Raw genomic sequence first — 13,209 nt, 5'->3', positions numbered from 1 at the left:
GGAACTGCCTAGGTCCCAGTAGAATGACATTTGTGGGATACTCCCAATGGAAAAGACACTGTCTCTTATCACTAGCTCTTTAACCGTATACTAAATTACCGATGGGAGGGGGGAGGTGGAAAGAGGGAAGGGGAGTGACATTCGCTTCCGCCAAGCACCGGAGAACTATACCATCGAGGACTTGGGACCTACTCCTCTGGGGGGGTGAGACTGTTTGGGAGGGGAGGGAGTTTTTCTTTTTAGGTTGTTTAGAAACGCAGAGGAGACCTATTCATTCTCACCTGTTTGCATTGATGGACAACTGAGCTATCCTCTAATGATCCGATGCAAATGCCGCCCGACCTCCGGGTTGTGGGCTGAATGGACGTGTATGGATGTTGTACTTTTGCCAGTGAATCCGTTATGAGCCATCGGGCAGGTGCCTATTATGTGATTACATTTGTTTCTGCAATAAAAATATATTTACAAAAAAAAAAAAAATGAGAATCATGCGCAAGAGTTGGGAGATACTTGGGTGAATATTGTTGCTGCAGATGCTAGACAAGAGGGAGGTGCTAAACCTGAACCTTTAGTTTCAGAATTGCCAGGTAGAATTATTAATTTAATGGAGACGATGATGCCTGCGTTACGAGTGAATTGGGATAAGTTAGCAGCATGCAAGCAGAAGAAAGACGAGAGTGTGTCTGATTTTTTCACTAGGTTTGAAGAGACGTTTATCGATCATAGTGGTCAGGACATGAGTACGGAAGGTGGGCAAAGATTATTTCTGGACAAATTTGTCTTTAATTTCTTCCCGAACTATCTAATAAGCTGAAGGATTCTGATACTTCATGGGCTGTTTCGTCGTCGGCCCAGATATTGGCTACTGCACAATATTATTAGAATAGGGATAAAGATGAGTAGGATAAAGCAGAGAAGAAAACGAAAGATTTAAAGACGAAAGTTCTTTTGCAGCAAGCTTATCCACCTCGTCAGAATCAGCCTCAGTTTCAGCAACCTCCGCAGTGTCAGAGATTGTTACAGAAGCCTGAGCCCTATGTTCAGCGATTCTTTCCTGGCCCTAAACAGTGTGCTTATTGTAGAGAGGAAGGTCATTTTAAGAATAGTTGCCCGGCTTTGTTGCAGCGTGCGAATGGTATGTCTGGTCAGAGAGGTCGTGGTGGTTTTCAGCAAGCTCCTAGAGGTAGAGGACGTGGTGTGATTCCCCAGAATGAGCGTTCTCCTTCCCTACAGAATTCTGCGAATTATTTTGACAGACAGAATGTTCCGAGTGGTCAGTCTGCTCAGTACTATGTTGAGGATTACTGTGTTAAAGGTGAGTGTGTTGTTTATAATGATAACTAGGACAGCCAAGGGCAAAGTAAGGGAGTAGTGTCAGTTCCAGTAGATCAGAGTGGACCGTATGTTGAAGTGGTTACATCAGGTGTGGTAGAACCTTTTCTTTTGGGTACTGGTGCGACAAAGAGTTCTATTATGCATTCTAAACTCCCTGGCGCACCTTTGTCTGGCTTGACCAATGTTTCCGTAGGATTTTCAGGCGCCCCAGTTCGTAATCTGGTTTCTAGTCCTTTGTCGCTTTCCATTGGCCCTTGTCAATTGGAAGCTCCACTTATTCTAACGACTGGTTGTAGTGAAAATCTGTTGGGTTTGGACTTGCTGAAAAGATTGTATGCGACATTGCATTGTTCTCCTTCGGGAGTACAGCTTACCCTTGGTAAGAAAGTGATTTCTCAAATGTATTTGTCTAAGGATTGTTTGCCACTGGAATTACGTTCGCTTCCTGATACGCTTTGGGCTACGGGTCCAAATGATGTTGGCCTTTTGCAGATCCCACCATATGTTGTTACGCTCAAATCGAATGCTAGATTGCCTCGTATTCCACAATACAAGATCTCGAGCGATGGTGAGAGAGCTCTTTTAGCGATTGTTCATGATCTGTTGAGAAGGGTGTGGTTGAGGAAACGAGAGGAAATGTGTGCAATAGTCCGGTTTTGCCTGTCCTTAAACGTACTGATGCTTCCCAGCCACCTGTGTACAGGTTTGTAATCGACCTTCGAGAGGTCAACAAAATTGTTGTGCCACAGTTTCCTGTGGTCCCTGATATCACTGCTTTGTTGACGTTGATTCCTGCTTCGGCAGCCTGGTTTTCTGTCATTGACCTGAAGAATGCTTTCTTCAGTATTCCTATTGCTGAGGAGAGTAGAGATATTTTTGGATTCTCTTTAGGAGGACGAAGCTTCCGGTTTAAGAGAGCTCCCCAAGGTTATTGTGAAAGTCCCTCCATTTATAGTCAGGCGTTGAAAACTCAGCTTGATGGTTTTGTGTTACCTGCTGGTGCTACTCTTATTCAGTACGTTGACGATTTGTTGATTACTGCTGATGACGAAAAGATTTGTAAAGAGGTGTTGCTGTATTTGTCTGACCTTCATCATAAAGTGTCACCTTCGAAGTTGCAATATTGTCGCCAAGAAGTAACCTAATTAGGTCATCTCTTGTCGAAGGAGGGAAGGCGATTGACCCCAGAACGAATTCAAGCGATTGAGCAAATGAGTGTACCATCCACACAGAGAGAAGTTCGTGCTTTTTTGGGTATTACGTCATACTGTAGACAGTGGATCCCCAATTTTTCATTGTTGGCGAAACCTCTGTTAGCATTGACTGTGAAAGATACTCCGTATCCTCTTCCTTGGTCTGACGAATGTCAGAAAAGTTTTTCTGAATTACGTGATGCATTGTGTTCGGCTCCTGTGTTGGGTACTCCAGACTATAGCAAGCCTTTCATGTTGTACGTGCATGAGAGAGAAGGTTGTGCGTTGTCAGTGTTGACACAGTGTTTTGGAGACAAGCAGCGTCCATGTGCGTATTTTTCAGCTACGTTAGATCCAGTTGCTAAAGCGTTGCCGAGTTGCCTGAGAGCTACAGCGGCAGCTGCGGTTTCTATCCGACAATCTGCTGGTTTGGTATTGGATAATACATTGATTGTGATGGTTCCACATGCAGTGGATACGTTATTAAACAGGACTAAGACACAGCACCTTACTAGTGCACGTCTTTCAGGTTATGAGTTGACGTTGTTGGCTAGCCATGTTCATATCAAAAGATGTAATGTGTTGAATCCAGCTACGTTGTTGCCGATCTCTACAGAGACGGATGCTCAAGAACAGCATGATTGTTTTCTTCGTACAGAAGAAGAAACGAAAGCTAGGATCGACCTGAAAGATACTCCTCTTGAGAATGTTGATGGTACTCTGTGGGTTGATGGTTCGTGTTTTAAGCTTCCGAATGGTGAGACGACTGCAGCATATGCTATTACAACTTTACATACAGTTGTTGAGACAGCACGCATACCACAGAATTCTGCGCAAGCAGCAGAGTTGATTGCACTGACACGAGCGTGTGTGTTGTCAGAAGGAAAGCGAGTGAATGTTTATACCGATAGTCAGTATGCGTTTGGTGTTGCTCACAGTTTTGGGCGTTTGTGGAGAGAACGAGGGTTCCTTACTTCCCATGGCACTAAAATTCAGCATGGGCAGTTAGTGAATGAACTTTTGGAATCTCTCACTCTCCCAAATCAGATTGCAATTGTGAAGTGTAGTGCGCATACGAAAGTTGTGGACGATGTTGGTCGAGGGAATGCGTTTGCGGATGAAGTTGCGAAGGAAACGGCGAAAGACATGATGAGCCGTATGTATGTTGCAGGCCCTGCTAATTGGGTTATGGCTGGTGAAATGTGTGAAGACACAATAGAAAGTGTGAAGATGATTCAGGCTGAAGCTACAGAGAAAGAAGTGAGTGTTTGGAGAGAGACTACGGGTATGTTGGATCCTACAGGTTGTTGGATTGGGTTGTCGGAGCACCAGCGATGGTTGTTGCCAGATGCGTATGTGCTCCCAGTGGTTACTATGCCTTATGGAATGGCTCATATCAGTTTGAAGGGAATATGTAAGTTGTTGGCTCCAGTTTGGCAGAATGCTGGAATTCCTAAATGTGCTGTGAATGTTGTGAAGCATTGTATGATTTGTTTGAAGTATAATCCTGGTAAGGAAACTCCAACTCCAGCTGGTCATTTTGCTCCTCCGACGTATCCGTTTGAGGTGATACAGTTAGACTATATTCACATGGAGAGGTGTAACAATTTGAAATACGTTCTTGTGGTTGTTTGCGCTTTTTCCAGATGGGTAGAGGCTTACCCCCTAAAGGATAATACTGCCTTGTCTACAGCCAAGGTTTTGCTAAGAGAGTACTTCCCTAGGTATGGATTGCCGAGAATTGTATGGCCGGACAATGGGAGTGAATTTGTGGGTCAAATCATGAAGAAAGTGTGTGCTGGTTTAGGAATAAACCAGAAGTTCCATGCAGCGAATCACCCCCAGTCTGCTGGACTTGTTGAATGCTACAATGGTACGCTTAAGCTGAAATTAGCTAAGGTACAAGCGAGCACTGGTCTTACATGGCCAGATGCCTTGCCGTTGGCCCTTTTGTCAACAAGGACGACTGTGCATTCTCGAGTGGGACTTAGTCCGTATGAAATAGTTTTTGGTCGTCCAGCGAATGTTTTGGGTGTGCCTCGTCCGAAAGAATACAGCAGTATTGAGTACCCTATGTTGGTGGATTACTTACATGACTTGACTGCTAAATTACGTGTTCTCCACCAACTGGTCTATGATAGTTTGCCGACAGCTACTACAGATCCAGATCACTCCATCGAACCTGGTCATTATATTCTCGTCAAGAACTTTCAGCGTACCAAGAACTTGGAACCGTGATGGACTGGTCCTTATTTAGTGTTGTTGGTTACTAGAACTGGGTGCATGCCACCCATTGTAAAAAAGTTCCTTTGCCTTTACCGTATGATCAGTGGGTGAGGGATGGTATAGCTGATTCCGAATGTGAGCGGGTCCCTAGATTCGTTTCCTTTAGTGATGCTCATTTGACATGGACTCGGTCAGAACGTGAGGATGATGATGTTCTACAAGCTGCTGAGCCGCCTCATCTGAAGATTGCTAAACAAACAGAGAAGCCAGACAGATTTGTTTTCGGATTTTTGATCCCACCCAGCCAATTAGTTCTGGAGGGTCATCTATTTTATTTTCGATTTTTTGTATTTTTAGAAAAACATTACACAATCTCATTTGTATATATCATCAAATATACAGTCAGCGAACAGTGAAAATATACATATAAACAAGTGAAGTGTGTAATAATATACAAGTGCTCAAAAATAAATATTGTCAATTCATACAAGTAACACCAAGAACAGTAAATCAAATACCTAACGATCAATTCACATTAGGAACCAGTCCTTTATATTAGGTACAAGGAGACAGGCGGACAAACAGTTCAAAAGCAATGCCTGCCTGTCTATCTAAGCCAAGGATAGGAAAATCAATTAGTGGGTTACAAAGCTAGGGATAACATTGTATAGGTTGAAACAGCCCTAGTGGCACCCTTGTTCTGTTTCCAAGGCTCAGGGTCAACGCGTTTCGAACCACGACGTTATTACGGGTTCTCCTCAGGACATGGACTGGATGGAGCCCAAACTGAAAATAATAATAATGAAGGAAAGTGGTGTGAGCTTTGTGTACCACTATGAAAAAAGTTAAAAACTCAGACTCAAAGGGGAAATATAAATGGTACCTGGGAATGACAGGTGGATGTCACTCATAAGTAGTTGCAGTGTAATGAAAGGCCTCACACGTGCCGCGGTTCTGTAACCGGATGAGAATGTACATCAGAACAATTGCGAGCGACAACGGTCAAAACATTTAGATCAATGGGTTGAGCATGGGGGCCTACCTGTGTGGAGGAGCGTTATTAACGCGAATTGGTGGTGGAGTATCAAGAAGGTCAGTGATTTGTAGGGAAATTCCAGCGGGAGCCAACCTGAGGGATTAAGTGGAAGGTATTTTTGTAAATTTAGCATATTTGAGTGGTCCAAGCCAGTTCAGACATAGGACCCAAACCTTTGTTCTTGTCCTCATCTGAAGATTGACACCACCAATCCGGAACTTTTATTCAAGGATCAGACTGTGCCTGATAAAGAACGCCACGATTTCAGACCAAGAAAGCTTGTACATATGCACAAATAAAAACATGAGATTGGTATTTTTTTTTAGATAGTGAATTTACACCTTGTCAGATCAAGAAACTTTTTTGCTTTTTCCTTTTTCGAGTCACCATCCGGAATCCGCTGCAGGGTCACGGTAGGAAGTTCTTAAGGGGTGAACCACGTATTGACACAAGGTCTGTGGTCCAGGGTCGTTAGTGCGATCTTGGAGCACACTTAAGTGAAGAAGGTAACGACCGTGAGCAGCACGGTAGAGGATGGAGTTTTTTTAGTCTGACCAGAGTGTTAGGAAAGTGGATTCTAAAGTCCGAATATGTATATTGGTTCGTAGCAAATGTTTTTTAATAATGTGTTTTCTAATGCTTTTGAATATTGCGTTAGCTTGTGTGGGTTTGATTTTCTATGCCACACAACAGCCGCTTACATCTACCTCCCAACCTACTCTTTCTTTTTCTACTGTTTCTCCACATGAGTTTCATACGTTGCCTGAACATGAACAGACACGAAGATCAGAATTTGTGAACAATTCGTTTATACAAATGTTGCATCAGCATCAGTTAGTCATAAATACTACGAATTGTTGGGTGTGTGGTCTTATGCCACATACAACAGATAAGGGAATGCCATATTTGGTTTTGCCTTTTTCACCCAATGGGTCAGTTTGGGCACTCCAATCGATGTTTATTTATGCCAATGAAGCCTCTCCAGTGCGTTCTGTTAATGATAATGTGAGTAAGAATGCTTTGATACGGGGAATAGTCGATATGATTAGAGATATTGACGCGTATAATGCTATTCCCAAAGATGAGGTACGAGCATATGTCGGTTGGAATAAGACGACATATAGTGTTAGTCTGACAGAGAAAGAGAGACAGTAAAGGTCTCCTCCAATTTGGATTGTACCCCACCGTGGTTATCTTTGCTTACAAGGTAATGGTCAGAATCCGAGAGCTCAGCTTGGTAAGAGTGTGTGTGTTCACACATACGTTTATACGTCCCAGAAATCTCCTCCTTTCGTGCCAGCCAAAGGCACATATTTTGTTTGTTATGACAGAGCCTATACATGGTTGCCGATTTTTCTGGCACATGTTATGTGGCGTTTTTGCTTCTCCCTACATATACAGCTGCTTTTTTCTACCATAAGACAAGGTTTGGTAGAGGTATTATCGATGCGAAAGATACTATCGCACAAGAAGTTGGAGACTTCTTTAAGGGTTTTCTGCCCTTTTGGGGTCCTATGGCTAATGGTAGGAATATTCGTCAGCTTACGAGAGTGGTTGAGGCCACTATAAATGAGACTGCAGGTGCCCTTAGTAATATTACTGCTGAGCTTCAAGCGGATCGCCTTATGACATTACAGAACCGCTTTGTTTTAGATATTATACTGGCAGATAGAGGTGGAGTATGCAAATTGATCGGATCTAGTTGCTGCGTTTTTCATACCAGATAATGCCCCGACGGTGTACCAAGCTATCCAGAAGTTGCATAAGTCTGCTGAGTCTATACATGTGGACGAAGGTAACTGGTCATTGATAGGATGGTTTTGGGAATTGCTGTCCAAATGGGGATGGAAGATTCTGATGTTCCTTGGTATGGCTTTAGCGATCCTTTTCTGGTGTTGCTTATGCATCCAGCGTGGTCCCGCCATTTGTGGCCTTTGTGCTACGATCTGTGTGAGAAGACCCATTTCAAGAGAAGCGAGAGAGAATAGGATGATGTTGCAGCAACACCTTGATGATCTGGTGAGAATAGATATAGACCTGGATTCAGATTGACATGGGTTTGTGTCATTGCCTACGTAATGGCAAAAGGAGGGTCTGTGGTTCCGTGGTTTTCGGGACTGGACTCCATTTTGTTTTGCGTTATTCGAGACGCCATTTTATGTTGCCCTCACGTAGGCCTAGGTAGTAAACGAACGAACGAAGTTGCATGGGCCTCGTTCATGTACATATTAACGTGGGCCTTTTCGACTTGGGAGTGAACTGCAAGATGCTGACCCCTTCACCTGAAACTGACCCTTCCATGAAACTAGTTTCGTTAGCTGATGGTAATCTGGTAATCCAATCATTGTTCAGGATATCGTCAGCCTTAGTTTCTTGCACATATCTTATCTTACTCTACATCTGAATTGCTCTTTCCTTTATGTCTTTTCATTACATGGGTAGTGCTTTCAATTATGGGCTTGTCCGGCTTTTGGTAATCGAATTTGGGACAGTCCTAATAATTAACTTGTGGGTTGGTACAATGTAAAGTGAGCTTTTGGGAATGTGATAATGTATAGAAATGTGTTTCTATTGGTCAGAATTTGCCGCAATGGGTGTGCATTTGTAATGGGTTGAAACTGTACATAAAAGAAGATGTCTTGCTCTATGAAAATTGAACAGGTTCCTGAGTTGTACACCGTGTTGTATTGCTTGGTTCACTGTTACTAGCTGCGGCTAATACATTTGATCTCTGACGCCACCTAGAAGTATTCCGTGTCTCTGTTTGCCAAGACAGGTGAACCCGAAGACATTGGGTGTGTCCCTGGCACCGCCGGTTCTGAAAAAGACCCGGTTCTTCAATACTCTGGATAGAACCGGTCCTGACTGGCTGCTCTGTCCTATGCCCTGGATAGAACCAGTTCAGACTGGCCGCTCTGTCCTGTGCCCTGGACAGAACCGGTCCAGACTGGCCACTCTTTCCTGTGCCCTGGATACAACCGGTCCAAACTGGCCGCTCTGTCCTATGCCCTCGATAGAACCGGCCTGACTGTCCGCTCTGCCATATGGCCTCGATAGAACCGGTCCAGACTGTCCGCTCTACCCTACGCCCTGGATAGGACCGGTCTAGACTGGCCGCTCTGTCCTATGCCCTGGATAGAACCGGTCCAGACTGGCCACTCTGTCCTGTGCCTTGGATTGAACCGGTCCAGACTGGCCGCTCTGATCTATACCCTTGATAGAACCGGTCCTGACTGGCTGCTCTGTCCTCTGCCCTGGATAGAACCGGTCCAGAATGGCCGCTCTGCCCTACGGCCTCGATAGAACCAGTCCAGACTGGCCGCTATGCCCTACACCCTGGATAGAACTGGTCCAGACTGGCCACTCTGTCCTATGCCCTGGATAGAACCGGTCCATACTGACCACTCTGTCCTGTGCCCTGGATAGAACCGGTCCAGACTGGCCGCTGTGTCCTATGCCCTGGACAGAACCGGTCCAAACTGGCCGCTCTGTCCTATGCCCTGGATAGAACCCGTCCTGACTGGCTGCACTGTCCTACGCCCTGGATAGAACCGGTCCAGACTGGCTGCTCTGTCCTATGCCCTGGATAGAACAGGTCCAGACTGGCTGCTCTGTCCTATGCCCTGGATGTAACCGGTCCAGCCTGGCTGCTCTGTCCTATGCCCTGGGTAGAACCGGTCCAGACTGGCTGCTCTGTCCTATGCCCTGGATAGAACAGGTCCAGACTGGCTGCTCTGTCCTATGCCCTGGATATAACCGGTCCTGACTGGCTACTCTGTCCTATGCCCTGGATAGAACCAATCAATCAATCAGAGCATTTATATAGCGCACTACTCACCCGGAGGGTCTCAAGGCGCTGGTGGAGGGGGGTTCGCTACTGCTCGAACAGCCAGGTCTTGAGCTGCTTCCTGAAGGCAAGGTGGTCCTGGGTCAGGCGGAGGTGGGTCGGGAGGGAGTTCCAAGTCTTGGCGGCCAGGTAGGAGAAGGACCTTCCTCCTGTGGTGGCTCTTCGGATGCGGGGGTCGGCGGCGAGGGCGTGGCCGGTCGATCGAAGTTGGCGTGTGGGAGCGTAGAAGTTGAGGCGGCTGTTGAGGTATCCTGGGCCTTGGTTGTGTAGGGCTTTGTGTGCGTGGGTGAGGAGACGGAAGGAGATTCTCTTGTTGACCGGGAGCCAGTGCAGATCTCTCAGGTTTCCGGAGATGTGGCTGCGACGGGGGATGTCCAGGATGAGTCGTGCTGAGGTGTTCTGAATCCGCTGGAGTCTCTTCTGGAGTTTGGCGGTGGTTCCGGCGTAGAGGGAGTTGCCGTAGTCCAGACGGCTGGTGACGAGGGCCTGGGTGACCGTCTTCCTGGTCTCGGTGGGGATCCACCGGAAGATCTTACGTAGCATGCGCAGGATGTTGAAGCACGACGAGGAGACGGCGTTGACTTGTCTGGTCATGGAGAGGGAGGAGTCCAGGATGAAGCCCAGGTTGCGTGCGTGGTCTGTTGGTTTGGGTGCGCTGCCCAGGGCCGGGGGCCACCAGGAGTCGTCCCAGGCGGAGGGTGAAGATCCCAGGATGAGGACTTCCGTCTTGTCCGAGTTCAGTTTCAGGCGGCTGTTCATCATCCACTTGGCTACGTCTGTCATCCCTTCGAGTAGGTTGGCTCTGGCGGTGGCGGGGTCGTTGGTGAGGGAGAGGATCAGCTGGGTGTTGTTGGCGTAGGAGATGATGTTAAGGTTGTGTTGGCGTGCGATGGCTGCGAGGGGGCTCATGTAGACGTTGAAGAGGGTTGGGCTGAGCGAGGAGCCTTGAGGAACGCCGCAGATGACTTTGGTGGCTTCTGATCTGAACGGGGGGAGGCGGACTCTCTGTGTCCTTCCGGCGAGGAACGAGATGATCCATTCCAGTGCCTTCTCCTGGATTCCGACGCTGCTGAGGCGCTGCACTAGGGTACGATGGCAGACAGTGTCGAAGGCCGCGGAGAGGTCTAGGAGGATGAGGGCCGCTGTTTCTCCGTTGTCGAGCAGGGCTCGGATGTCATCGGTGGCTGCGATCAGGGCGGTCTCGGTGCTGTGGTTGGCCCGGAAGCCAGACTGCGAGAGGTCGAGGGATCCGTTCGTCTCGAGGAAGGCGGCCAGCTGCTTGTTGACGGTCTTCTCGATGACTTTTGCAGGAAACGGGAGCAGCGAGATGGGGCGGTAGTTCTTGAGGTCGGTGGGGCCGGCTGATGGCTTCTTTAGTAGAGTGCTGAGTTCGGCGTGCTTCCAGCTCTCCGGGAAGGTCGCGGTGTTGAAGGAGGTGTTGATGATGTCCCGCAGGTGGGGTGCGATGACAACGTCGGCCTTGTTGAAGATGTGGTGAGGGCAGGGGTCGGTCGGAGATCCGGAGTGGATGGAGTTCATCGTGCGGATGGTGTCTTCGGTGCTGATCGGGGTCCAGGCGCGGAGGGTGGTGTGGGGGGACTCCACTGGACGGACCACAGCTGCGTCCACTTGAGGTGGTTGCTGCTGGTGCTCGGCTTGGTCGGTGCTGGTGTAGTGCAGGTCCGGATGCAGGTGAACTTGCAGGAGTGGCAGCAGAAGGGTCCGTGGGTGCGTCTCGGGGTGGCTCGATAGCAGCCCGGGATTCGACCGGCGTTGAGTGCGTGGAGTTCGGTGGCGTCGTAGGTCCGGCGGGTGGGCTGGTGTCTCCGGGGGCCAGGGGTCCGGGCGCTGGGCGCGGTCCAGGCGCGGACGGGCGCAGACGGGCTTACCTTTGGCGCACCTTCGGCGCACAATCGGCGCGCCCGCTGCGCGTCAACGCTGCGCGTGCGCACGGTCGCCATTTATGGCGAAGTGCAGGAAGGGAGGAGCAGCTGGGAGGCGGGAGCGGGGAGGGTACAGAAGAAAAGGGGGCGCGGCAGCGAGCACGGCAGCGGGAAGCGGGGAGCGGGGCGGGGGGCACAGGGGTCAGCGGGAGACGGCAGAGGGAAAATACAAACTGGGGAACCAGGTGAAAAACACAGTAAGCGAGGCTGGAGACAGAAAAACTAATGTCAGTTCACAAAGGGGGAATAAAACACTTAAAAGCAAGGATGGAGATGATGAAGCAAGATTTCGCATATTACGCGACTTGCTTGACATCAAGAACCTCGAATAACATTTTAATCCTATAATTCAACCTGTACGTCTTACTAATGTTCCTTTTATTTTGGGTGTATGTGTATCGTAGTGATGCTTGCCTATGTGTTTTACTAATACGAATAACTCCCGTCTCTAAAAATGGCCACCGCTTGAGGGTTTGCTTCTGCGCATGCGTTAGTCACACTCACGTGACGTGATGTAGTTGCAGTTCTGGTGGGAAAATGTGCGCATGCGTGCTTGCGTCTAAAATGGCTGTCGGTGTTCTAACGTGGTGAAGCTTGTGCAGATGCTCTCGTGTTATTGTCTGTTGCACTAATTATAATGCCATAGTATATTTTTCCAATTTAAGGAGTATAAAGTAGCTCTTCATGGTATATAGTGAATTCATTTATATTCTATGTTTTAATTTGTTTTCGCTTACTTTTCATGTACTGCTATATTGGGGGTCTGAGGGAGACGCGAACCATCTTGAGGGTCCCTACTGCGCATGTCGCGCAGGCAGGGAGAAGGCAACCTTGAGCAGTGGAACTCAGCCAGCTGGCAGCCACAGTGAAGATGCTCCTGTGAACGCGACCTATGAACTAGCGGGATGGAGCTGCCCGGTTCCTTAGTTGTTACAATTGTTATTTCTCCATTGTATTCTCGTGAGAACCCCAAACCTGCTAGGCGGTCTCAGAAAATGGTAATTTTGGCTTGTAGAAGTTTGTTCTGATTGGTGTGTTGACCTATCCTACTTGGGGACCAATCGAAATTGGGGATTCTAACACTTGCAACATTTGGGGGGTGGTACACTGACCCGAAAACAGTATATCTAGCCTAGGTTTAGCTAGAGAATTTGTCCGACTTGTCTGAATAGCTGACCTGTCACTGACCCAACGTACTCAATAGGTGACTGAATACAGAGCGCTGCGGAGCACTCTGTCCGAGTTTGACCATAGACTCTAAAGGTTTTACTAAACCTTAAGTGCTGGCGGAGCACTTTGCTGGGGAGTTCGCTAACCCAATCGGGGTTCTGACTGATAGCTGCAGAGAGGGTGGAGCGCAGGCGTTGCTTCCGAACTGCGGGTGCTGGTCGTGCCTTGGTAGTCCTGTCCTGATCCTAATCTGGTTTTCCTGTCCTGTCCTGGGGTGTCCAATCTGCACCTGCTGTCCCATAGATGACTGTCCTTCCTTGGGTATTTCCTGTCCTTAACTGATCCGTGGCCAGGGTTGGTCTGCACACCTTTCTAGGTAAATATATAGGGCTAAGAACTCTATACTGCACCTTCCATTTTCTGTCTTTGCTTCAATAAAGACATACCTTTGCATACGTT

Source organism: Lissotriton helveticus, chromosome 10, assembly GCF_964261635.1.
Source record: "Lissotriton helveticus chromosome 10, aLisHel1.1, whole genome shotgun sequence".
Classification (NCBI taxonomy): domain Eukaryota; kingdom Metazoa; phylum Chordata; class Amphibia; order Caudata; family Salamandridae; genus Lissotriton; species Lissotriton helveticus.
Note: the sequence above shows the minus strand (reverse complement) of the source record.